This window comes from Gordionus sp. m RMFG-2023, chromosome 5 (assembly GCF_954871325.1).
Source record: "Gordionus sp. m RMFG-2023 chromosome 5, tfGorSpeb1-WG-v2, whole genome shotgun sequence".
Classification (NCBI taxonomy): Eukaryota; Metazoa; Nematomorpha; class Gordioida; order Chordodea; family Parachordodidae; genus Gordionus; species Gordionus sp. m RMFG-2023.
In genome coordinates, this window is record NC_088779.1 from 20270609 (window position 1) to 20290770 (window position 20162).

A 20162-nucleotide genomic window follows, 5' to 3' on the forward strand; every position below is an offset into this window, starting at 1 on the left:
CTAATAATATTTAATAATGGCTAGACTGACGATGCATTCATTAAAAACTACATCAATAGAATCAGCCGAGGGCGCCATTATGACGCCATTTTGATTATGCATAGCATATGTTTAAAATGTTTAAGCGAAATAAATTAATATCCTACCTCACTATTTCAACAAACTATTATCAAAAATTGGCATTTAGCAGACCAGATTCAAATAATTTAATGTATTCTAGATCCTATAAAATAAATATATATATTAATTAAACTATTTTTATCAGTTATTTTTATCTTTAAACTACAAATATTGTTTATTTTTACTTTATCCTTCAACCCAGAGAAAAAAGAATTCACATAAGGGTGTCTCTTAAAGATTGTAAAATTTTTTTTATAGAAGCAAAATATTATTTAATATAATGTTCGAGATAAAAGCACCTCCTAACGAGAAAAATTAATCACCAAAGCTAAGACAATATTAAAGACATGAATTTATAGTATTATCACGAGTGTGTGTATATATCTAAATTTATATAAAAGCATATTAAAATTTACTCCAAAGTTTCTCTTTTTATCATCATTTTAAGTATTAACAAAATACTTTCATTTCCCCCCCTCATATTTCTTTAAAAAAATGGTTTTATAAATATGATATTATAGTTGATTTTTGATTTATGGGATCTTCTAATAACAATATTGATACAATTATTCTTAAGTAAAGATGATTATCTAAAAAAATACTACATTTGAAAAAGTTGGACGAAAAACACAACACCTTACTTAACAAATTATGTGACTTAAAAATGAAACAAAACAGATTATAATTTTTTCATCACAATTATTAAACCCGTTAATTATATTTATAGTATATATAATCTAGGATTTTTCGAATATAATATAATATAAATAATTTAATTATATTGCAATTGAATATTAGAAATTATAGTATGTAATTTGGAACCTAGATAACTTTAAAAAAATGTATAATCATTTTTTTATAAGGTATAAAGACTATTTAAAAAAAAGTTTAAAGGCCTATTTTTGGAAGTTATGTATTTTTAGTGCCTGCAAACATTTTTAAAACGAAAATATCTTTCTTTATAGACCAATGGAGTGGAAGTTAGAAATTTTTTTTAAAAAAAACTTATATTCAAATTATGATAAATATGATATAAAGATAAAGACATATATGGTAGATCACTTTAAGTTTACAATTTACTTTAAATTTAGTTAGGTATAAACAAAGACATGATTTCAAAAATACTTATGTTAAATTAAAAAAAAAATTAATAGCGAGATAATCTTTAGTTACCCTAAACTTAAGGCGGGACTATTAATATGTTAGATTTAGACGTGCATCTTTAAGCGTATAGAACACGATTCTGAATTGTACACTAAGAAGTAAGAACCATGCATTGCAAGAAGTATAAATTTTCTTTTTTTAAATATTAAAGAGAGGTATCATATTAAAGCATTTTAATATTTTAAAAATAGGGTTGAATAAATTGTTGTTCTTCGAACCTAGACTCTTTATAATCCACTCCACGTACTTAATAATTTATATTATGAGTTTATTAATAAAATAGACATTTTTTTTTTGAAAAAAATTAATAATTTTATTATGACCCTAAATTTATATATTTTTTAAACTCCTTATAAACCATAAATAATAATATATTATATAATATATTAAATAAATGAATACAGTAAATTTTTCTTAAACGATCATTTATTAAGATAGCCTTATTCACACACAAAGAACCCCATATTTCCATTCGTTTCACATTATTCTATAGATATATTATTATTAATGAAATAGTATGTTTTTTTAAAAAATAAATTTTCAAATATAAATTTTACCGTTTTTTTCGTGACTGTATAAATTTTCATTAATTATTCATTATCGTTTAATGATATTCTTCATGATAATTTCTTCGTGTGTAGAAATTATAGTATATAGAATACCATTATTTAAAGAATATACTATTGGCATAACTAGGGGGGGGGGTTCCTTAGTAAATTTGGCAGTTCAATTTTAGCTAATAAAAAAAGGTTCCCCTAATATTCTCCCCTCCAGACTTTCTTCCCAAAAAATATATAATATGGCATTCATATAAAGAAAGTTTAAAAATATATATAAGTTAAACAATATTATGACTAATAAAATTTTTAGAGAAAATGTTTTGAGTAACCCCATTATTACTTTCTCCACAATCCAAAGGCCTTTAAATAAGGGCCTAAAGCTTTCCAATGAAACTTGTAGAAAACGACAGCCACTCTGGATATGCCTAATGGAATAAAAAATGTGAATTTTAATATCAACTAAAATTATAATGAACAGTATTTATAACACCTTATATAATGTAGCACATAAATAAATTATAACCTCTAGAAGAATGAAAAATTAATAAAACAAATTTCTATATTTTTTGTTAAATTGGCATTTATAAGCAAGGTAATAAAAGAATGCACCGTTCAGCAAGTTTTTCGGAAATTTAATTAACTTCCCAACTTTTGGAAGAGGGTTAGGGGCTTAGCGAAAAATTTTAACTTATGGAGGCTTACTTTTTAACAAATTTTTAAAGCATATTTTATATAAAATCAACAAAAAAATTATGAAAATCTAATCTAAAATGAGAAAGAGAAAAGTAACTCCAGATCTAAAATATTTAAGTTCTCCATAGTTTTCAGGGGACTTGTGATAGGTTTCAGCATTAAAGTACTGTTTATTTCCCTATGGGATAGAAATTCATCGTCAAGGAAAATGGACACTATTTTAAAATAACTTCATAAGGGTATACTTGGACTTTTATTTCACGAATGAAAATATGATTATCATGTAAAAGTTAATTAAGAAAATAGGAAATTAATTCATAAAACCAATAAAATAATTAATTAACACAATCCTAAAAGAATTTTTATGTTGGATCATCAATTAGACAGGAATATTTAATTGTTTTGGCACTATGACGCTATTATAAATTCATTATCTTATTGCTATAATTCGAATTTCTAAACCATGCAAAATTATAAAAATGATGTAACAGGCATGCATGACATGAAGAATATATGTAAAATTCTATCCAATTCCAGTGAAAATAAATTTTATAAAACGTCACAATGACACGTAACGATGGCATGTGACGTGGCAATCGGAAAAGCATAATATAGAAATGGATCTTTTAAATTAATTTTGGCATAATTTCAGTGACAATTAAATTCAGAATGGTAAAAGTATTTATTAGCAATGCTATTAAAAGTATTTTTATTGGCTTTTATTAGATGCTCAGCCAAAAAATTAAAATTTTTCAAAATGAAGACAATGACTATTAAAATATATGAGAAATATTCATTCAAAATAATTTTAAAACGTTTTAAAATGATGATTGTGACATTTTGAATTTCATTATCTGTGAAATAATACCAAAGTTTATTTAAAATTCCCAATTTAATTGTAAATCACAAAAAAAGTTTATAAGTATATATTTTTTAAAGAATATCATTATCATTTTCATGGCCCGGCTAGGATTTGAAAAAATTTTCGGGGTATGTAAATTTTTCTACGACCTTAGTTTTTAAAAAAAAATTAAAATATACCATTCGACATTTTACGGATCATTTTTTTAACGAATACGAAATCCATATATAATAACTTTTCCAATTATCATCTCCCCAATTGTCGTAAACGTGATTTTAAATTACCACACTTTCAATTTAAATGGTCGATTGTTTCTATCATTTCCTGTTACTCTTGTAACTTTATATAGTCTTTTATATAAGTAACAGTCAATACTCTCTTTCTGGCAACATACGTAATTGCCTGAATTTAGGATAGAGAAAAAGAGATAAAATTATGTTTATCTAAAATAAATTTTTTCCTTAAAAAGTGTATTATATTTTAAATATTGAGTGTATCTTTGTTTCTTTTAATTTGATTGAACAAGATACCGATTTCGGTGGGTAGCATTTCCGTTCTGCCATAATTGGAGCAATCGCGAAGTGGTGGAAAAAGAGCTCACACCTTGGGACTCAAAAGATGTTGAATTATGCCTGGGCAGGATGAAGTCAGAGGAAACTCTGGCGGAGGTCCGTGACGTGCAAATCGATCGTCAGACCTGGGTATAGGGGCAAAACACTAATCTTAACATCTGATTCTCTCCGAAGTTTCCCTCACGATAGCTGACGTTCGGAATAAAACAGTTTTATCCTGATTAGTTGAATAATAAATTTTGATATATTTTACTAGAAATATTTTCTAAGGATCGAAAATATGGAAATAGGAAATATGATAAATGAATGAATGTGATATGTTGTTACATGATACACAATTTTAAAATATATTTTATTTGTTTTTAATTTTTATTTAATAATGGAGATCTAAAATATTCAGCCCGGCTTGGGTATATTTTAAAAAAAATACTGCAGGTCTCTGATTTATTTTAATAATTTTTATCTTCATTTAAAATTTAATATCTAACTATTTTGAAATTTAATATTTTATATATCTGAATTTGTATTTAAAATAAATTATTGACTATTGGATTATAAAAATTGATAATTATAATGATATTCAAATACAAATTCAAATTGCAGCTATAAGATTTCAAATGTAAAAAATCGGTATAATTGACTAATTTGTAAAATTTATACCATTCTAAATCAATAATTTTTTTTGAAAGTGATTGAATAAAATAAATATAATTAAATTATTTGTTAATACATTCTAATGCAAAGAAAATATCGATTTCAATAAGGGGTTTTCTACTGAAAGGAAGTTTTTTCTAATTTACCATTTCACTATGAGCATGGGCCTATAAAATCAGAGACTTAATGTAGAAGAATTTATTAATATATTTAAATAATATAAATTTTTTTGGTCTGCCCCCTTATTCATCCCTGAAATTTGTGATGTGTTTATATTTTATAACCATTGCAAGTATTTAATAAATAATATTTTTCATCAGAATTATATTAAACTTGCTGATGCACAGAGTATGATGGTCAAGTTATTAAAATTTTACATTTCCATACATAAATTTTTTGCAACCCCCTCCCCCCTCCCTTCCCTTGATTTTGATATAATTATACCAGAATTTTCCCTTAATTTCTTTTCAGTGTAATAAGTTATAAATCTAATTTATAGAATAATATTTTTACTATATTTATATATAATTACATAATTTATCTTCCAATTATTTTTCAAACTTAAATTTTAATTATTTATAATTATAAATAATTGTTATTTAATCTGAGGGATGTTGGTAATTAACTTCTTTATTTAAAATTTAATTTTAAGGGGGAAAAATTATTAAAAATGGAAGGATGTTTCAAAAAATAAAAATATATAAAATGGGTTGGTAATGTAATAAGCTAAGGTAACAACTAACAAGATTTTAATAAATACTCAATATTTTTTTTATGAATATTATATACTTATAAGAATCTAAAAAAAATTTAAAAATTTAATATAAATTTTAAATGTTTTTATATTTAGTTTCTATAAGAAAAAAATTTTAAATTATATAATATTAAATAAATTACGGATAATTTGATAATATCCTTTAATGATAGTGTTGTTATAATGATAAAGATGAAAAATATAATGCACACAAGTTATATAATTTATGCTTCCCTCAGAGACAGAGATAATGATATATAATTTAAAAAGAAGTCCCCTTTAATAAATTATTATATAGAGAATATTATACGGAAAATTAAAAAAAAATATATAGGATAATTAATAGTAATTATTTGATAGCAATTAATATAAAAATACTAGATGTGGATTTAATTGCTTATACAATACGAAGTTATATTACAGTAATATAGATAGTCATAGTGGAGTATATATATTGTATTTTATTTAAAATAAAAATAATATTGAAAAAATTGAATAAATTTTATATTTTTTTGAAATAAAAAGAAGAATTTTTTTTTATTATAACTAAAAATAAATTTCATCAAGTTTCTATACAAAATTTAAAATCAATTTTAAAATATTTAAGATTAAACAAAAACGATTATGGAATTTTTAAGCACAAAAAAAGCTTATCCAAAATATCAGACAATATTATATTTCAGACGACTTTACCTATTCAAATCAAAGAAAAAGGTTCTATATTCTCTTTCCAAATTCCGGAAAAAGGTACACTTATTATAAATAACGCTTTCTACAATAAAAAATATTTTAAATTATATTTTTCAATATTTGGTCGTGTGAAAATGATGATAAAATATCATTTAATTTATATATTTATTTTTTATTTTTTTACAACGCAAAAAAAAAATATGTATACATATTTTTCGCTGTCATCGTAATTTTATTAGCATTTAGCTTAAAATTTTTGATGGGATAAAAAAAAATATTAATTTTCAAATTTTGCCAAAGCTGCAACCTTTTTTTCTCATTGGTAAATTTGATATAATAAAAAATAAAAAATTTTAATATCAGAATGCAGACTTTAAATAATACAAATTTAATCTTAAACTAGTAAAATCTTATCATTTTAGTAGAAGGCAGATGGTTGAAACAAGAGCATCTACTGGTAAAGTGAAGGGGCAGGAACTAAATACTCAGATAGGAGTGAAATTAAGATCTATCATAAAATTATTTGTTAAAATATAGGCCGCCAAATAAATATATTATCAAATTTTTTTAAGCAATTTTTTTTAGCTATTATTAATTTGATTTCTTTGAATAAGAACTGCGTGTTAAATACATTAATAATATGATTTGTTGAAAAACATTTCCATATATGTTAAAAAACATTATATCCGTAATTATTGTAAAAACTTGTTGAGAAAACCCCATCCTTTTTTAAAAAACTTTTAAAAACTTGAAAGAAAATGTTGAGAAAAACATTATTATTTTTAAAAACTTCCAGTAATTTTTTTACAACTTAAATTAAAACTTCTAATATTTCTTTTTTAAATTTGTGACATTTATTTTAAACTTCTAATAATTTTTTTTCCGATTAAAAAACTATATTTCTATTTTTTTTAATTGTCAAATTTTACTATCGCTAGTATTTTGAATATATCTCCAGTTTCAGGTTTGTTATTTACTAACTTTATATACATAATTTTAGAAACATCTAATAAAACTTCATGTTCTCTCGGGGGATTAACTGAAATAACAAATAGATACCAAAGTGATTCACTATCCCATCAAATTCCCTTAGATGTCAAACTGATATTACAAACCGATGTCAATATTTGAATATTCAAAGCAATCAAATTTTGATCCTATTTGTTTGCGGAAAAAAATGGTAATTAGAGCGATGATAAAATGGAATTTGCTAAAATATTGCTGAGCAAACCAATTGATGATCAGCACAATGCAGAGATAATTGCCCATGATCTAAATTCCATTGGTTCAGTTTCTCGTTTCAAGGCAAACTTTCTAATATTACTACGGCCTTTTATCTAATAATAAAGCAACGATCGGAAGAAAAAAAAATAAAACAGAACTTCAATCGAATATAGCTGAATTGTTTGGTAAATTAAATAATGATCATACCATCAAAAACATATATCTAAAGGTGAGAGAGTCGGCTATATCAAAATGTATTAAATCAGGGTTAAAGCCAGGAAAGGGTTAGAAAAGAATCCAATAGGAAAAATGCTCCAGGTGTATTTCAAATTAGAAAGGAATATTGTGACAAGATGACAAATTTTTCTTTGGAAATTGTATTCTTCCTGGACGAGACAGGGCTTAATACCCATATTATTTCTCACTACGGTTGTGCCCCCTTGGGGAAAAGGCCATCGGTTAAGTTACCTCTCTCCAAGGAAAAATATATCTCTATGCACAATAGGAATTGGATTGAAAAAATTCACAATTATAGATGGGACTTCACTGCCATAAAATTAAAAATATACCTCAATGAATTATATACAATTTTACCATTGTATTCAATGCTAATAATGAATAATGCTTAAATTCATCGAATGAGGATAATTAGTGAAATTATCCAAATATAATATTTTTGCCACCCTATTCGCTACAATTAAATCCTAACTAAAAAAAATTTGGAGTTCTTAAAAATCAATACTTATCAAATTACAGTTATTGCTACTGTTAAACGTATTTTGAGCAGTTATTTTACATATAATTTTTCAAATTTTTATTCTTACATCACAAAATTCATTGAAGATGGAATTCAATGCATTCCTTTATGATTGAATTTATAATTGATTGGTATTGTATAATATTTTATATACATAGAATAAATAAATAATAAATAGATTTTATTTATTTTGGTGTCTCGAATTGATCATACAAATAAGAATGAACTAACCTTAAATTCGAATTTTCATTCATGTTTATTAAGAAAATATCCTGATTTCCAATCTTAAGATAATTAAAATTAAAATTAAAATGAATAATACTTTAAATTAAAAAAAAAATTATAATGTATTTTTTTTTAAAAAGTTATTGTAAGAATACAAGAAATATTTTTTTAAATTCATTTTCCCACTTAAACCTGTTTCAAAACATATATTCGAACTTTTTCACATTTTGAAAATTTTCATAACTTTGACCTTAGCTTCATTAAAGTTTTTAAACTTTCATTATTAATATTTTTTTAAAAAAATTATATTAGAATGTTTTTACAATATTTACGGAAAGTTATTTAACAATATAAGAATTTTTTTCACATTATGGAAATGTGTTACAACAAATTATATTATTACTGCTTACTTTTCTCTCTTTTATTGTAAATTCTATCAAATATTTTGCCCCCCTCCCCTTATAAAAAATCTAAATTTTATCCAACTGGTCCCTCCTACCAATACAAAATTAGCAGCAAAACAATAAAATCCAAATTAGCACAAAAAAAGGAAATCAAACCCCCCCCCCCCCCCACCAATTACTATTCAAATGATGATAGCTTCTTCATACTACCTAGCCTTTCCAATTTTAATAAAAATTTTGAGTCATAACCTCTCTGTCTCCACGGTTGAAGTCTCTAATTCATCCATCTTCAATGAATTTTATAGTGTAAAAAAATTTAAAAATTATAAGTAAAGTAACTGCTTAAAATACGCTTAACTAGCAATAACTTCAATTTGGTTAATTGGTTTAGGATAATTTAATCGGTAATGATTTTTAAGAATTCCAAAAAAAATTTCGATCGGATTTCATTATGGCGAATAGGGTGGTCAAAATATGATATTTAGATAATTTACACTCATCCTCGCTCGATGCATAGGAGCATTATCCATTATTAGGCAATGAATTCGATGGTAAAATTGCTTATAATTTATTGAGGTATATTTTGAATTTTATGGCAGTGAAAGCCTACTATAATTGTAAATTTTTTCAATCCACTTATTCCTATTGTGCATAGGACTGATATATTTTTTCCCTTGGAGGGAGGTAAGATGGCCTTTATCTCAAAGCCCCCCCACCCCCCAATAAACGAAATAATATGGGTTTTAAACCCTCTTTGGTCCAGGAAAAATACATTTTCAAAAGAAATATTTTTTATGTCACAATATTCCTTTCAAACTTCACAAGAAATATGATACAGTATTAATATGATTTATTGTAACACATTTCCGTAATGTGAAAAACATTCTTATAAGGTTAAATAACCTTCCCTAATTATTGTAAAAAACAATTTGATATAATTTTTCTAAAAAAATTTATTAATAATAATAGTTGTAAAACTATGAAAACTAACGTCAAAAAGTTATGAAAAATTTTCGAAATCTGAAAAAGTTCGAGATATTTTTTTTTATGTTTAGGACAAAAGTTTAAGTGGAAAATGAGAATAAAATAAAATTCTATAAAAAAAATTTAGAATTTTACAATAACTTTTTTTAAAAAATATATTCTAAATTTTTTTAAATTTAAAGTTAATTTTACTTTTAATTAACTAAAGATTGGAAATCCAGGATAAAAAATTAGAATAATTTCTTAATAAACAAGAATGAAAATTCGAATTTAGGGTTAGTTCATTCTTATTTGTATGATCAATTCGAGACACCAAAATAAATATAATCTATTTATTATTTATTTAGACGTATATAAAATATTATACAAAATTATAAATCCAATCATTAAAGGAATGCACTGAATTCCATCTTCAATAAATTTTGTGTTGTGAGAATAAAAATTTAAAAAATTATTTGTAAAACAACTGCTCAATATACGCGTAACAATAGCTATATTCGGTTAATTGGTTTAAGATAATTTGATCGGTATTGATTTTTAAGAACTCCGGAAAAATTTTCGATCGTATTTAATTATGGCGAATAGGGTGGTAAAAATATCATATTTGGATAATTTTCCCTAATTAACCTCGCTTGATAAATAGGAACATTATCCATTATTAGCAATGAATTTGATGTAAAATTGAGGTATATTTTAAATTTTATGGCAGTGAAAGCCCCATCTATAATTATGAATTTTCTCAATTCACCTATTTCTATTGTGGATAAGAAGATATATTTTTTCACAATATTTCTTTTAAATTTGAATTATATCTGGAGCTTTTCTTCTATCGGGTTCTTTTTTTAACCCTTTCCCGGCTTTAACCCATTGATTTAATACATTTTGATATAGCCGATTTCTCACATTTAGATGTGGAGGTAAGTGTTATATAATTTCAGCTATATTCGATTTAAGTTCTGTGTTGTTTTTTTTCTTACCATCATTGTTTTATCATATAATGAGATAAAAGGTCGTCGTAATATTTAAGGAAAGTTTCCCTTGAAACGAGAAACTGAACCAATGGATTAATTTAGATCATGGGCAATTATCTCTGCATTGTGCTGATCACCAATTGGTTGGCTCAGCCATATTTTATCCAATTCCTTTTTATCGCTCTAATTACCATTTTTCAGCGAAAAAATATAGGATCAAAGTTTGGTTGCTCGTGAATATTTGATTACTGACATCGGTTTCTAATGTCAGTTAGACATCTCAGGGAAGGAGTGGATAGGTGAATAACTTTGGTATCTATTTATTATTTCAGATAAACCCCCGTAGAATATGAACATTAGGGTATTTAAAATTATGTATAAAGTTAGTAAATAATCGAATATTCAAACCTGAAACTGGAGATATATTCAAAATACTAGCGATAGTAAAATTTGACATTAAAAAATAGAAATATAGTTTTTACTGTGATACGAGTGCATTATTAAATATACAATATAAGGGGGAGAACAAACTAATATTTTAATTTAATACATTTTGAAATTAAATATGGACAATTAATTAAGATAACGTCATGTTTAAATAATAAAAAGAAATGTTGTATTTGTGATGAAAAATGGAAATTTTTTTTGAACTTATTTGAGAATGCTCTGTAAGATTTAAAACTTTTTTTGTAAAAAATCTTTTTATTATTTGAAGTTTTTAGAATTTCTTAAATATAATCTATTTTGTATATTTCGATAAAAATATGATAATATTATAAACTTTTATAATATTTCCAATAAAATAAAAAATACATATAAAATATAATTAAAATTTATCAAATAATTCCATTTATTCCTTTAACTCGATCATGGTACCTTTTTAGAACATAAAGAGTTCATATTAAAATATTATTAATACAAATCAATTATGAGATTAACTAATTAATCAATTGTTCGCCATAACCCAACTCCAAATAGCTTTGTATGTGATTGTAAAAGTTAGTAAAATTTTAAGGAATAAATCCATGTAAGAGCTGAATAATATTCCCAACAATTTCATCTCTTGAATTAGGGCGAGGATTGATTGCTCAAAAAAATTTTTTTTAAAGACTCCAAAAAATTTTCTATGGGATTTATCTGAGGTGAACATAAGAGTAGTATTCAATTCTACCTTTATAAGCATCAAGATGACTTATATGGATAGATGCAATATCCATAACAATGATTGTATCCGGTGGTAATATATTAATAAGCTCTATCATAGAATCATCCATTATAAGCTCCTTCGATTATTTTATGTTTTACCCCTCCAATTCCAATTGTACAAAATATGCTTATATTTTTATCCTTAAAGAATGGGGATTTTTATTATTGGAAGGACAGGTACAACATGCAAGTTTATTCCAATTTCATCTAAGATTCTCTTGGTATATTTAAGATCTAGATTTGACGAATATTAATTGCCCTGGGAGTATTCTTTATATTAGACTCCTTGCCATCTTTTTTTTTAGACCAACCTATATTTAGATATATTTACTAATAATTTTTTCTTTTTCGAACTACCAGAAGGCAAATTTTCTATTATCTCCTGAATAGTAAGAGTGTTATTTTCTATAGGCTAATGATGTATCTTTCAATTATGGAAGAATCTTTTTCTTACTTCCTCTTTTTTGAATATTGTATTCTTTTAGAGGATCTCCATTTATTTTTGAGAATGTGGCGCGTCTAAATTTATGAATCTATGCCGTAGACATTTCAACGTATTTTGCGATGTCTTTGATTTTTTGTTGTTTGAGGCATTGATAACATTTTAATAACTATATCCAATCTTTGTTCCAATGTTTGCGTATTCTTTTTGGTCTTTGAATTCTCGACCAAGATTGAGAGTTTTCATTTTCATTTAAATTGGAAAAATTAGTAATACTATTGGATAATAAAATCTATACTTGCTTTTTTCTATTACTTTAGAAAAATTTTAAAATATTTAAAAATATTTTAACACATTTTTTATTTATTTTAAATTAAAATTACAACATAATTTCTTTCTACATATAGAAATGTTTTTCAAATCATATTATATTTCTGTAGTTAAACATGACGTTTAATCTTAATTAATTGCTTGTCCATTCAATATGTATTAAAGTAAAATAAAATTTTACTTTCCTTGCCCCCTTAATCGTTTCAAAAAAAATTGACCTGATTTATTTATTGGAATATTCCCGTGACTGAATTCTCTGGCCCAATCCGTTACAAATTTTTTTTAAAAAAACCCACTTAAAATTTTTTGCTTATTTTAAATTATCAAATTATTTTCAGGAGCATAAACCAGGTACGTTGCATATCATTAGGCTAGACCCGGCTGTAAATTATTTCCACTAACCATTAGGTAAGATAGAATGAGATAAATTATGGACCTCACTGACTCCATTAGGCATTTTTATCCCACTTTCGCAGTTAACTCGAATTCGCGGAGTATCCAAAATGAATGTATAATTATTATATTTATTTTATTCATATTTTGAATTCGCGCTAACTCTGAATTCGGCTAAGGACTTCTTAGAGGTACGATAGAGGTTTCGGTCTGCTGTCATGATTGTTAGGATACCAGATAAATTAAAATTATTCCTTTTACTCATTTACAATATATTTTATATTACATATTCAAATTAAATCTACACCTTAATCTAATTATGCTTTTGAAAAAATAATTAACTGATATTTTTATTATCTATAAAAATTAAAGATTAATATAATATATTTTTAAAAAATCAGGAACAGGACGGACCTAAAAATATAAACCCAGGCTGGGTCGGGTAGGGAACCAAAGTTTAATGACCGGGATATTAAGAATTTTAAAAAAAATCCGGGCCAGGCCATATAAATTCGGGCCATGCCGTGCAAATGACATCTGCAGGTCTAAATATATCATAGGAACAACAAAAAAATAATGTATAAAAAAAAATTATCCCGTAGCACTGAGAATGCCGAGGATGCCACGTGATGTAGAATCCTTTATTTGAATTGCTCCTGTCTATGCCATTAGTGAATAATTCTAAAGTATTTTTAAGAAATTCGCAATACTTTTACACATTTCTCAGTTTAAAATTAATAAATTGGTCAGTATTTTTTGATCAGTAAAAAGATAAAATTTGATCAGTAAAAAAATTATTTGCTCGGTAAAAAATAAGATTGCGATTTTTATAACTAATTATGAACCTGGCTATAGAAGCCATTGAGCTCGTCCTAACCATGCCTTTTTGCACATTTCTCATACCGATTGATGCTCAAAAGAATCTATCCTCATCATTTTTTCTAGACCGATCTATTGTACCATATAGTTGGACTTGGATTATATATGGTTCAACCAAAACTGTAAATCAGGAGGATTCGTTGAGATAGAGATCTCGGGTCCGTGAAGTGGCTTTTACCATCATTAAAATAGGTTTCTAGAGGAATGTTACTCCAGTACTAAAAAATATCTTTCCTTTATTTAGGTTGCTAAAGAAATGTGGGAACCTAAGTCAAAGGACACACGTCAAGTAGGAAGATTTTAATGTTGTTTTTAAAATCGACTAATCTAATATTTTAATCAAAATATATTAAACAAGCGTTGAGATTTTGCTCATAGATTACAAATTTGAATTGAATATCTATTAACAAAATCTCAAGGCTTGAGTAATACTTTCCTTTAATTTATCTATGTAAAAAATGTAAAATTATATTCTAAACACAAGATTTCAATGTGATTATAATAAAACTAGTAGATAGCCCGTCAAAAATGATGGGGTTTGAAAATTTTCTCCTTACTTTTATGATAGTTTTTGTTACTTGATATTTAATATACAATTTTTATTCTTTACAACCCCCCCCCCCTTCAGGCCAAGTTCAATCCATTAAAACTAAATGTAAATTATGATCTCCCCAAGAACCATCAAGTTAGATTAAGAAAAAAAATGATCAAAAAAATACATTGTTGGGATTCGAACCTAAGTCTATCAGGTTTGTAAGCAACGTTCTTGCCGATTGGGCCACAGACATTTTTCAAAATTATCGATTTTTTAAATATATATTATAAATTGTGAAAGTGTGACTGTCACAGTGACAAGACTTTTATATATATTATAGATAAATTAAATTCCCAAACAATAATAAAAGGTTTTTGTTAGTTTCGGCCTAAATATAATTTAAGTCAAAAGAATTAACTCCAAAAGAAAAATGTATGTCTCTAAAAAGACTCCTCTATTTATAAATATTTATGTGTACTAGTTACCAAATCACATAACGTAAATCATCCTCGGGATGTTATATGTAATTTAAAAAGATTTGTAATCTACATATTTACATTCCGGATAAATATGACAAAAACTTGATATATATAAAAAGGCATATAAAATATAATTATTAAGAGTTTATATAAAAAAAAATTTATTCATTCATTCATCACCCACCAGGAGTTGAAGCGTGCATTATGTATTTTTACTAGTATATAGATCCCATACATGATGTCTACCCGTTTTATTATAGTGGACGCCAGTTAGCAAAGTGAAGAAGGAAGAAGTACAATAATGGTGATGTATTAGTTCCGTTACCGGCAGAATAGTGTTAAGGAAAAAAAATAATATCATATAAAAAACGTACCTGCATCCTTGGTATTTAGTGAGGCAACAAAAAATAATAACCCTTATATCTTGGTAAGTATTGAGTAAAAAAATGTAGAAAAATATTATGATAAATACTGCCAAGTCAATATATAATAATTTTCTAAAACACAATCTAATTTGCTAAACAACGACCAAAAATGCAAATCCATTTGTATATATATTAAGTGGTGGAATAGTGCGGTGGCCTCTGATTTAGTTTATATTATCCCCCTAGAATAGAACCGCCAAGTTGGATTTAGGAAAAAAATTCTTGCAGAATTCGAACCCAAAACCATCGGATTGGCAAGCGGCGCTCTTATCAATTAGGCCACAGATGCTCTCAGTATGGTGTCATCCAGGGTAAGAGTGGATGCTTAAGAAGTTAGATCGACACATTTCTAAGAAGATACTACGTCTTTTATAGAATTCCTTATTTAAATTTTCAGTGGGTGTCTTCTGTTATTTTTAAGGTTAAAAAGCCTCGTCTCAAGGATTACCAAGGTGTTGGTAACTATGGGCATTACATTTTGAAGGTTGGAGTATTTGTTACTTTTTAAATTTTTGATGTGGACCAGAGCAAAGTGGGAATTGTTTAATTTAGATGAAAAATAAATACAAGCATAGTCCCAGGCTAGGGGAAGGCAGTTAGACCAAGGTATTAAAGTTTAGGACTCTCCTTAAGGGGACTAACTGGTTAGAGGGTGGATGATATGTTAGCCATTTTGAAAGCTTGTATCTGTTGATTTATTTGTGGCGAGGTAGGCCTCCAGGAGAATATTTAATTACAATGTATTGACCTTTATTGTCAATTATTTTACCATAATCAACACAGTTAGATGTAATTACTATGTTACTTAATAGACGGTGAGCGATAAAGATTAGTTACTGCCGGGAGCCCCTATGGTTGGAGTTGGATATTGCCTCTAGCCATTTATATCCTGTTTTCGCCTTAAAAATGGTTCAACTTCTCAAGGTGACCATTTGTTAGGAGGTAATCAACGGAACGGGTTACACATGAAGAATCCCAGTCTTTTTGTGCATTGTTCTTATATGGTATTGAGAGCGGTTTTTGTTCTTGGTGTTAGGTCTGCTTGTGAGCGGTTGGAGATCAAGAATTTATAGGTGGAAAAATTCGATGAAATGAAGGATAAATAGGCAAAAGGGTGAGCGGATGCCAATTCCGCAAGAGGTCGAAGTCAAAAACAAGGTTGAAAGCGATTCCAATAGGACTTTATTTTAAGTTCATGCGAGCCTATTTAAAAATAGGTGTTGATATTATAACAAATAGAATTTTAGGTATATTAAAAAATGATATTTAGTAAAAAAGGAAGCATAATGAACAGGAAGGGCTTTTAATAACATGTTAGGTAGGGTGTTGAGTTAGTTAAAAAATGTCAACAGCCTCCTTTCCCTCTATGAGATTCTAGGTGGATGAAATCATCTGGAATATTTGAAGGAAAGGAGGGGGAAAATGCGTGTGAACTGTCACATTTGGAGATAGTTAGTGAAAACCAGTTGGTTGTTAAACAAAAAGTTTTTACCATTTGATATCTTTCTCACTCTAACAATTGTTGTTTACAATAAATTATTTAAATGTTAAACATTTTATATTTGTAACTGAAAAAAAACAATATAATATATGATTGGTTTTACTAACGAATATTTGTATTTTTTAAATTTAATTTATTCGAATCGAATAAAAAAATTTATTATTCGATCTTTAGAATAATTTTTTTTAATATTCATGAATATTATCTAATAGTATGATATAATTTTGTAGTTTACTTAATGTTATTTTTAAAATGTAAATCATGTTAATTATCTACTAAATTATTAGTTGTCATTTTTATAAAATGATTGAAGCTTAATTATTTAAATTATAAAGATAAATTTAAATGTATAATTATTAATAATTTATGGGTGTCTTATTATTTTTGGGAACATAAAATATTAGAATAATTTTTTAAAATATTACATGAAATTAAAGCGGCATTAGTGTATATAGTAATTTATTATGGAAAAGGAGGAGGCAGGGAGGAGTTAATTTTTTAAAAAAATAGGAATTAAATTACTAATATCCAGTATTTATAATTTTGAGATGAGACACCAGATTATAATAGTTTTTTTAATTAAAGTTATTTTAGAAAATTAAATTAGATAGAGGAAAAGAAAGTTTTGCAAAATAAAATATTTTAAAAATAAATTTATTTGGTTCTTGCTCAACGTTTTTCTAAACTTTTGAGTTGGTTTAATGGTTCATATTTAATCCCATTTCTAAATAAAAAATATTTCGGATGCCCAGTTTACCCCTTTCCTTTAAATGCACTTGGCACTATTGTATTTGTTTTAAAATATTATATTATTTTAAACAATTTTGCCCTATATTTTATTGTTATTATTGGTTTCATTTTATTTATCCATACAACTTCGGGAAGAATAAAAATCATATTTTTTTTAGTATCATAAAACATTGATTGTGTTTAGAATAAACATCGTCATTTTCAAAAAAGCTGTAAGTTTGAGTGTTCTTGTTTGTTTGAAAAGTTTTCAGAGTCATATTTAGTTCTGATTCTTTATATCTTTCGCTTCAATTACATATACATAAATAAATAATTGATATTATGTATTTCTATATATACAGTAATATGGCCTTTAGTGATACTAAACTTATATAATAAAAGGGAATACGAGATATTATTTAATCTTTTGAAAGTGTAACAATTATTCCACCAATAAATTTTGCGGTAAATTTAAACAAAAAAAAAATACATCACTTGGTAAATTAGATGTATAAGGAAATTTTAGAAATATCCGCGAAATGAAATCAAAAAGAAATACACTAAATAAATTATAGAATATAAGGTTTTGTACAAATCAATTTTTAGAAAACATTGCTTACAATATGGCTTTTTTTAGTTACGCAGCATCCTTCTTCATACATATAGTGATTTTTTTAAAACATAGTCTATTACCCATTAATATAGAAAAAGTACACTATATTGCAAATGGTTACTGTATTTAAAAAAGGATAAATACATGTCTAAAAGAGCGAAATATGATTACTACTCGATTGATATCAGCCTTCGGTACTGGCACTGAGTGGTATTTTAATCTATTAAACGATTTTAAAGGAAAGAATAATAAAGATTAAAGCGAAGTATACATGAATTATTAAAGTAGTATGCAAGTGATATAGATAAATTTTAAGCCAGTAACGATATAATATATTGCAAAAACTAAAGAACAATGGATATTATTACAGGAAATACATCGAGGGATGTGAGAGTCAAAAGAATGGCTCAACTGACAAAAGAATGGTTCAACTGACAAAAGAATGGATCAACTTATTGCGACCCGGAATAAAATAAAATAGGTTGTGCAAAATCTGCAAAAGAATTGGCCAAGCTCCTAAAATAGCAAAATATTATAAATAGAGACCAACGATAAAACCATGAATAAAAAAAGTATATTACCTATTGTGGTAGATATTCAATCTAAATGAGTGGAAGTAAGCATGCTACATAATATGATTAGTGAATCAGTGACTTAAATATGTTCAAGGTTTGGAAACCCAGAAATAATAGTATTCAATAATGGAGGAAAATTCAAGTCGAGTCAAATAATCAAATTTTATAGGCGGCGAGGTATACGCCAAGTATTTGCGCCGCCGTATCATCGCGTTTCAAACGGACAAGCGAAATACTCAATAAAAAGGAATCGATTATGAAAAAACAAAAACAGATTATCACTATATAACTTCTTGGAAAATTATAAGGCTACCATACATCATGAAACAGAATCTATACTTGATGAATTGATATTGGATAAGAGTATGAGCAGTTTCGTCAGGAACTAAAACTTTTCCCCAAATTTTTTTTTATTGTAAATAGGATTTTATTATTAAAATATATATATGTGATTTTTTTTTTGATTCCCTGGAAACAAAATCCTTACTTATACTTGAGGTTAGTAGAATAAAATAAAGCCCGATTGGTATGAAGCTTAGAGAGGGGAAATATTTATCTATTGTATTTTTTTAAAGCTATAAAATTATTAATTTAAGATTATTAAAAGTGGATTAAATAGGTGCAATAAATAGTTTACCCTTTATTAAATTTTTTTAATTTGGGATACCTCCTGATATGGGTGGGGAAGTGTGGTAATAATATGATACCATTAAATATATGTTATTTATATAGATAATAATAAATCTCAACTAATGATAAATACAAAAAATTCATTTTGTTTCAAATTTGAAGAGTACTTTCAAATGTTGAAATTGATTGAACAAAATTTAATATTAAATCGCACTACTTTAAAAAAAACGATTATTTTATATAATATCTGTTTTGGACCTTTTTTTGGATTTGGGATCGCCTTAGCTCCTACAACTAAAACTTTAATAGACAAGGTTTCATTCGGTGTATAAAAAGTTTACATTACATTCCAATACTGTGCCACGCATTAATTTAAGATATCCTGTTTTGTTGTTATTTTAAAAATTTTCTTATTAAGCTAAATAAAATCAACTCCTTACACTCTTTTGCCACCTCTCCCTAAAAAATGAACACAATGTCATTATAAATAATAATTTTATTATAAGCATAAGTTAATAATATTTTAAAATAATTACTATGATTAAAATTAATAAAAGTGTAATCAAAATTCTAATTTTTTTAAAAAATCAACCCGGCCAAGGGTATAAAAGCGCACCTTTAATAACATTTTTGGGGCGAAAAGACACATAAAATGCTGAAAAGGCAATAGAACAAAATCAGAAAATAAAATACAACTCATAAATAAACGACTATCGTAATAAAAAAAACATATCTAATATATTTAAAAAAAACACATAAAGGTCAATCATATCCTTTATTGCAGTGTTAAT

At 26.1% G+C, this 20162-nt stretch overlaps 1 protein-coding gene across 1 annotated transcript in view; it reads left to right on the top strand.

Annotated features, from left to right (window-relative positions):
• Positions 1–6006: 6006 nt before the first annotated feature.
• LOC135930233 (probable serine/threonine-protein kinase clkA) overlaps positions 6007–20162 on the top strand; it is a 48526-nt gene continuing 34370 nt past the window's right edge. Inside the window, exon 1 of the mRNA XM_065467016.1 lies at positions 6007–6126. The gene's annotated coding sequence lies outside the window, so the exon portion shown is untranslated. The remainder of the gene's footprint in view (positions 6127–20162) is intronic.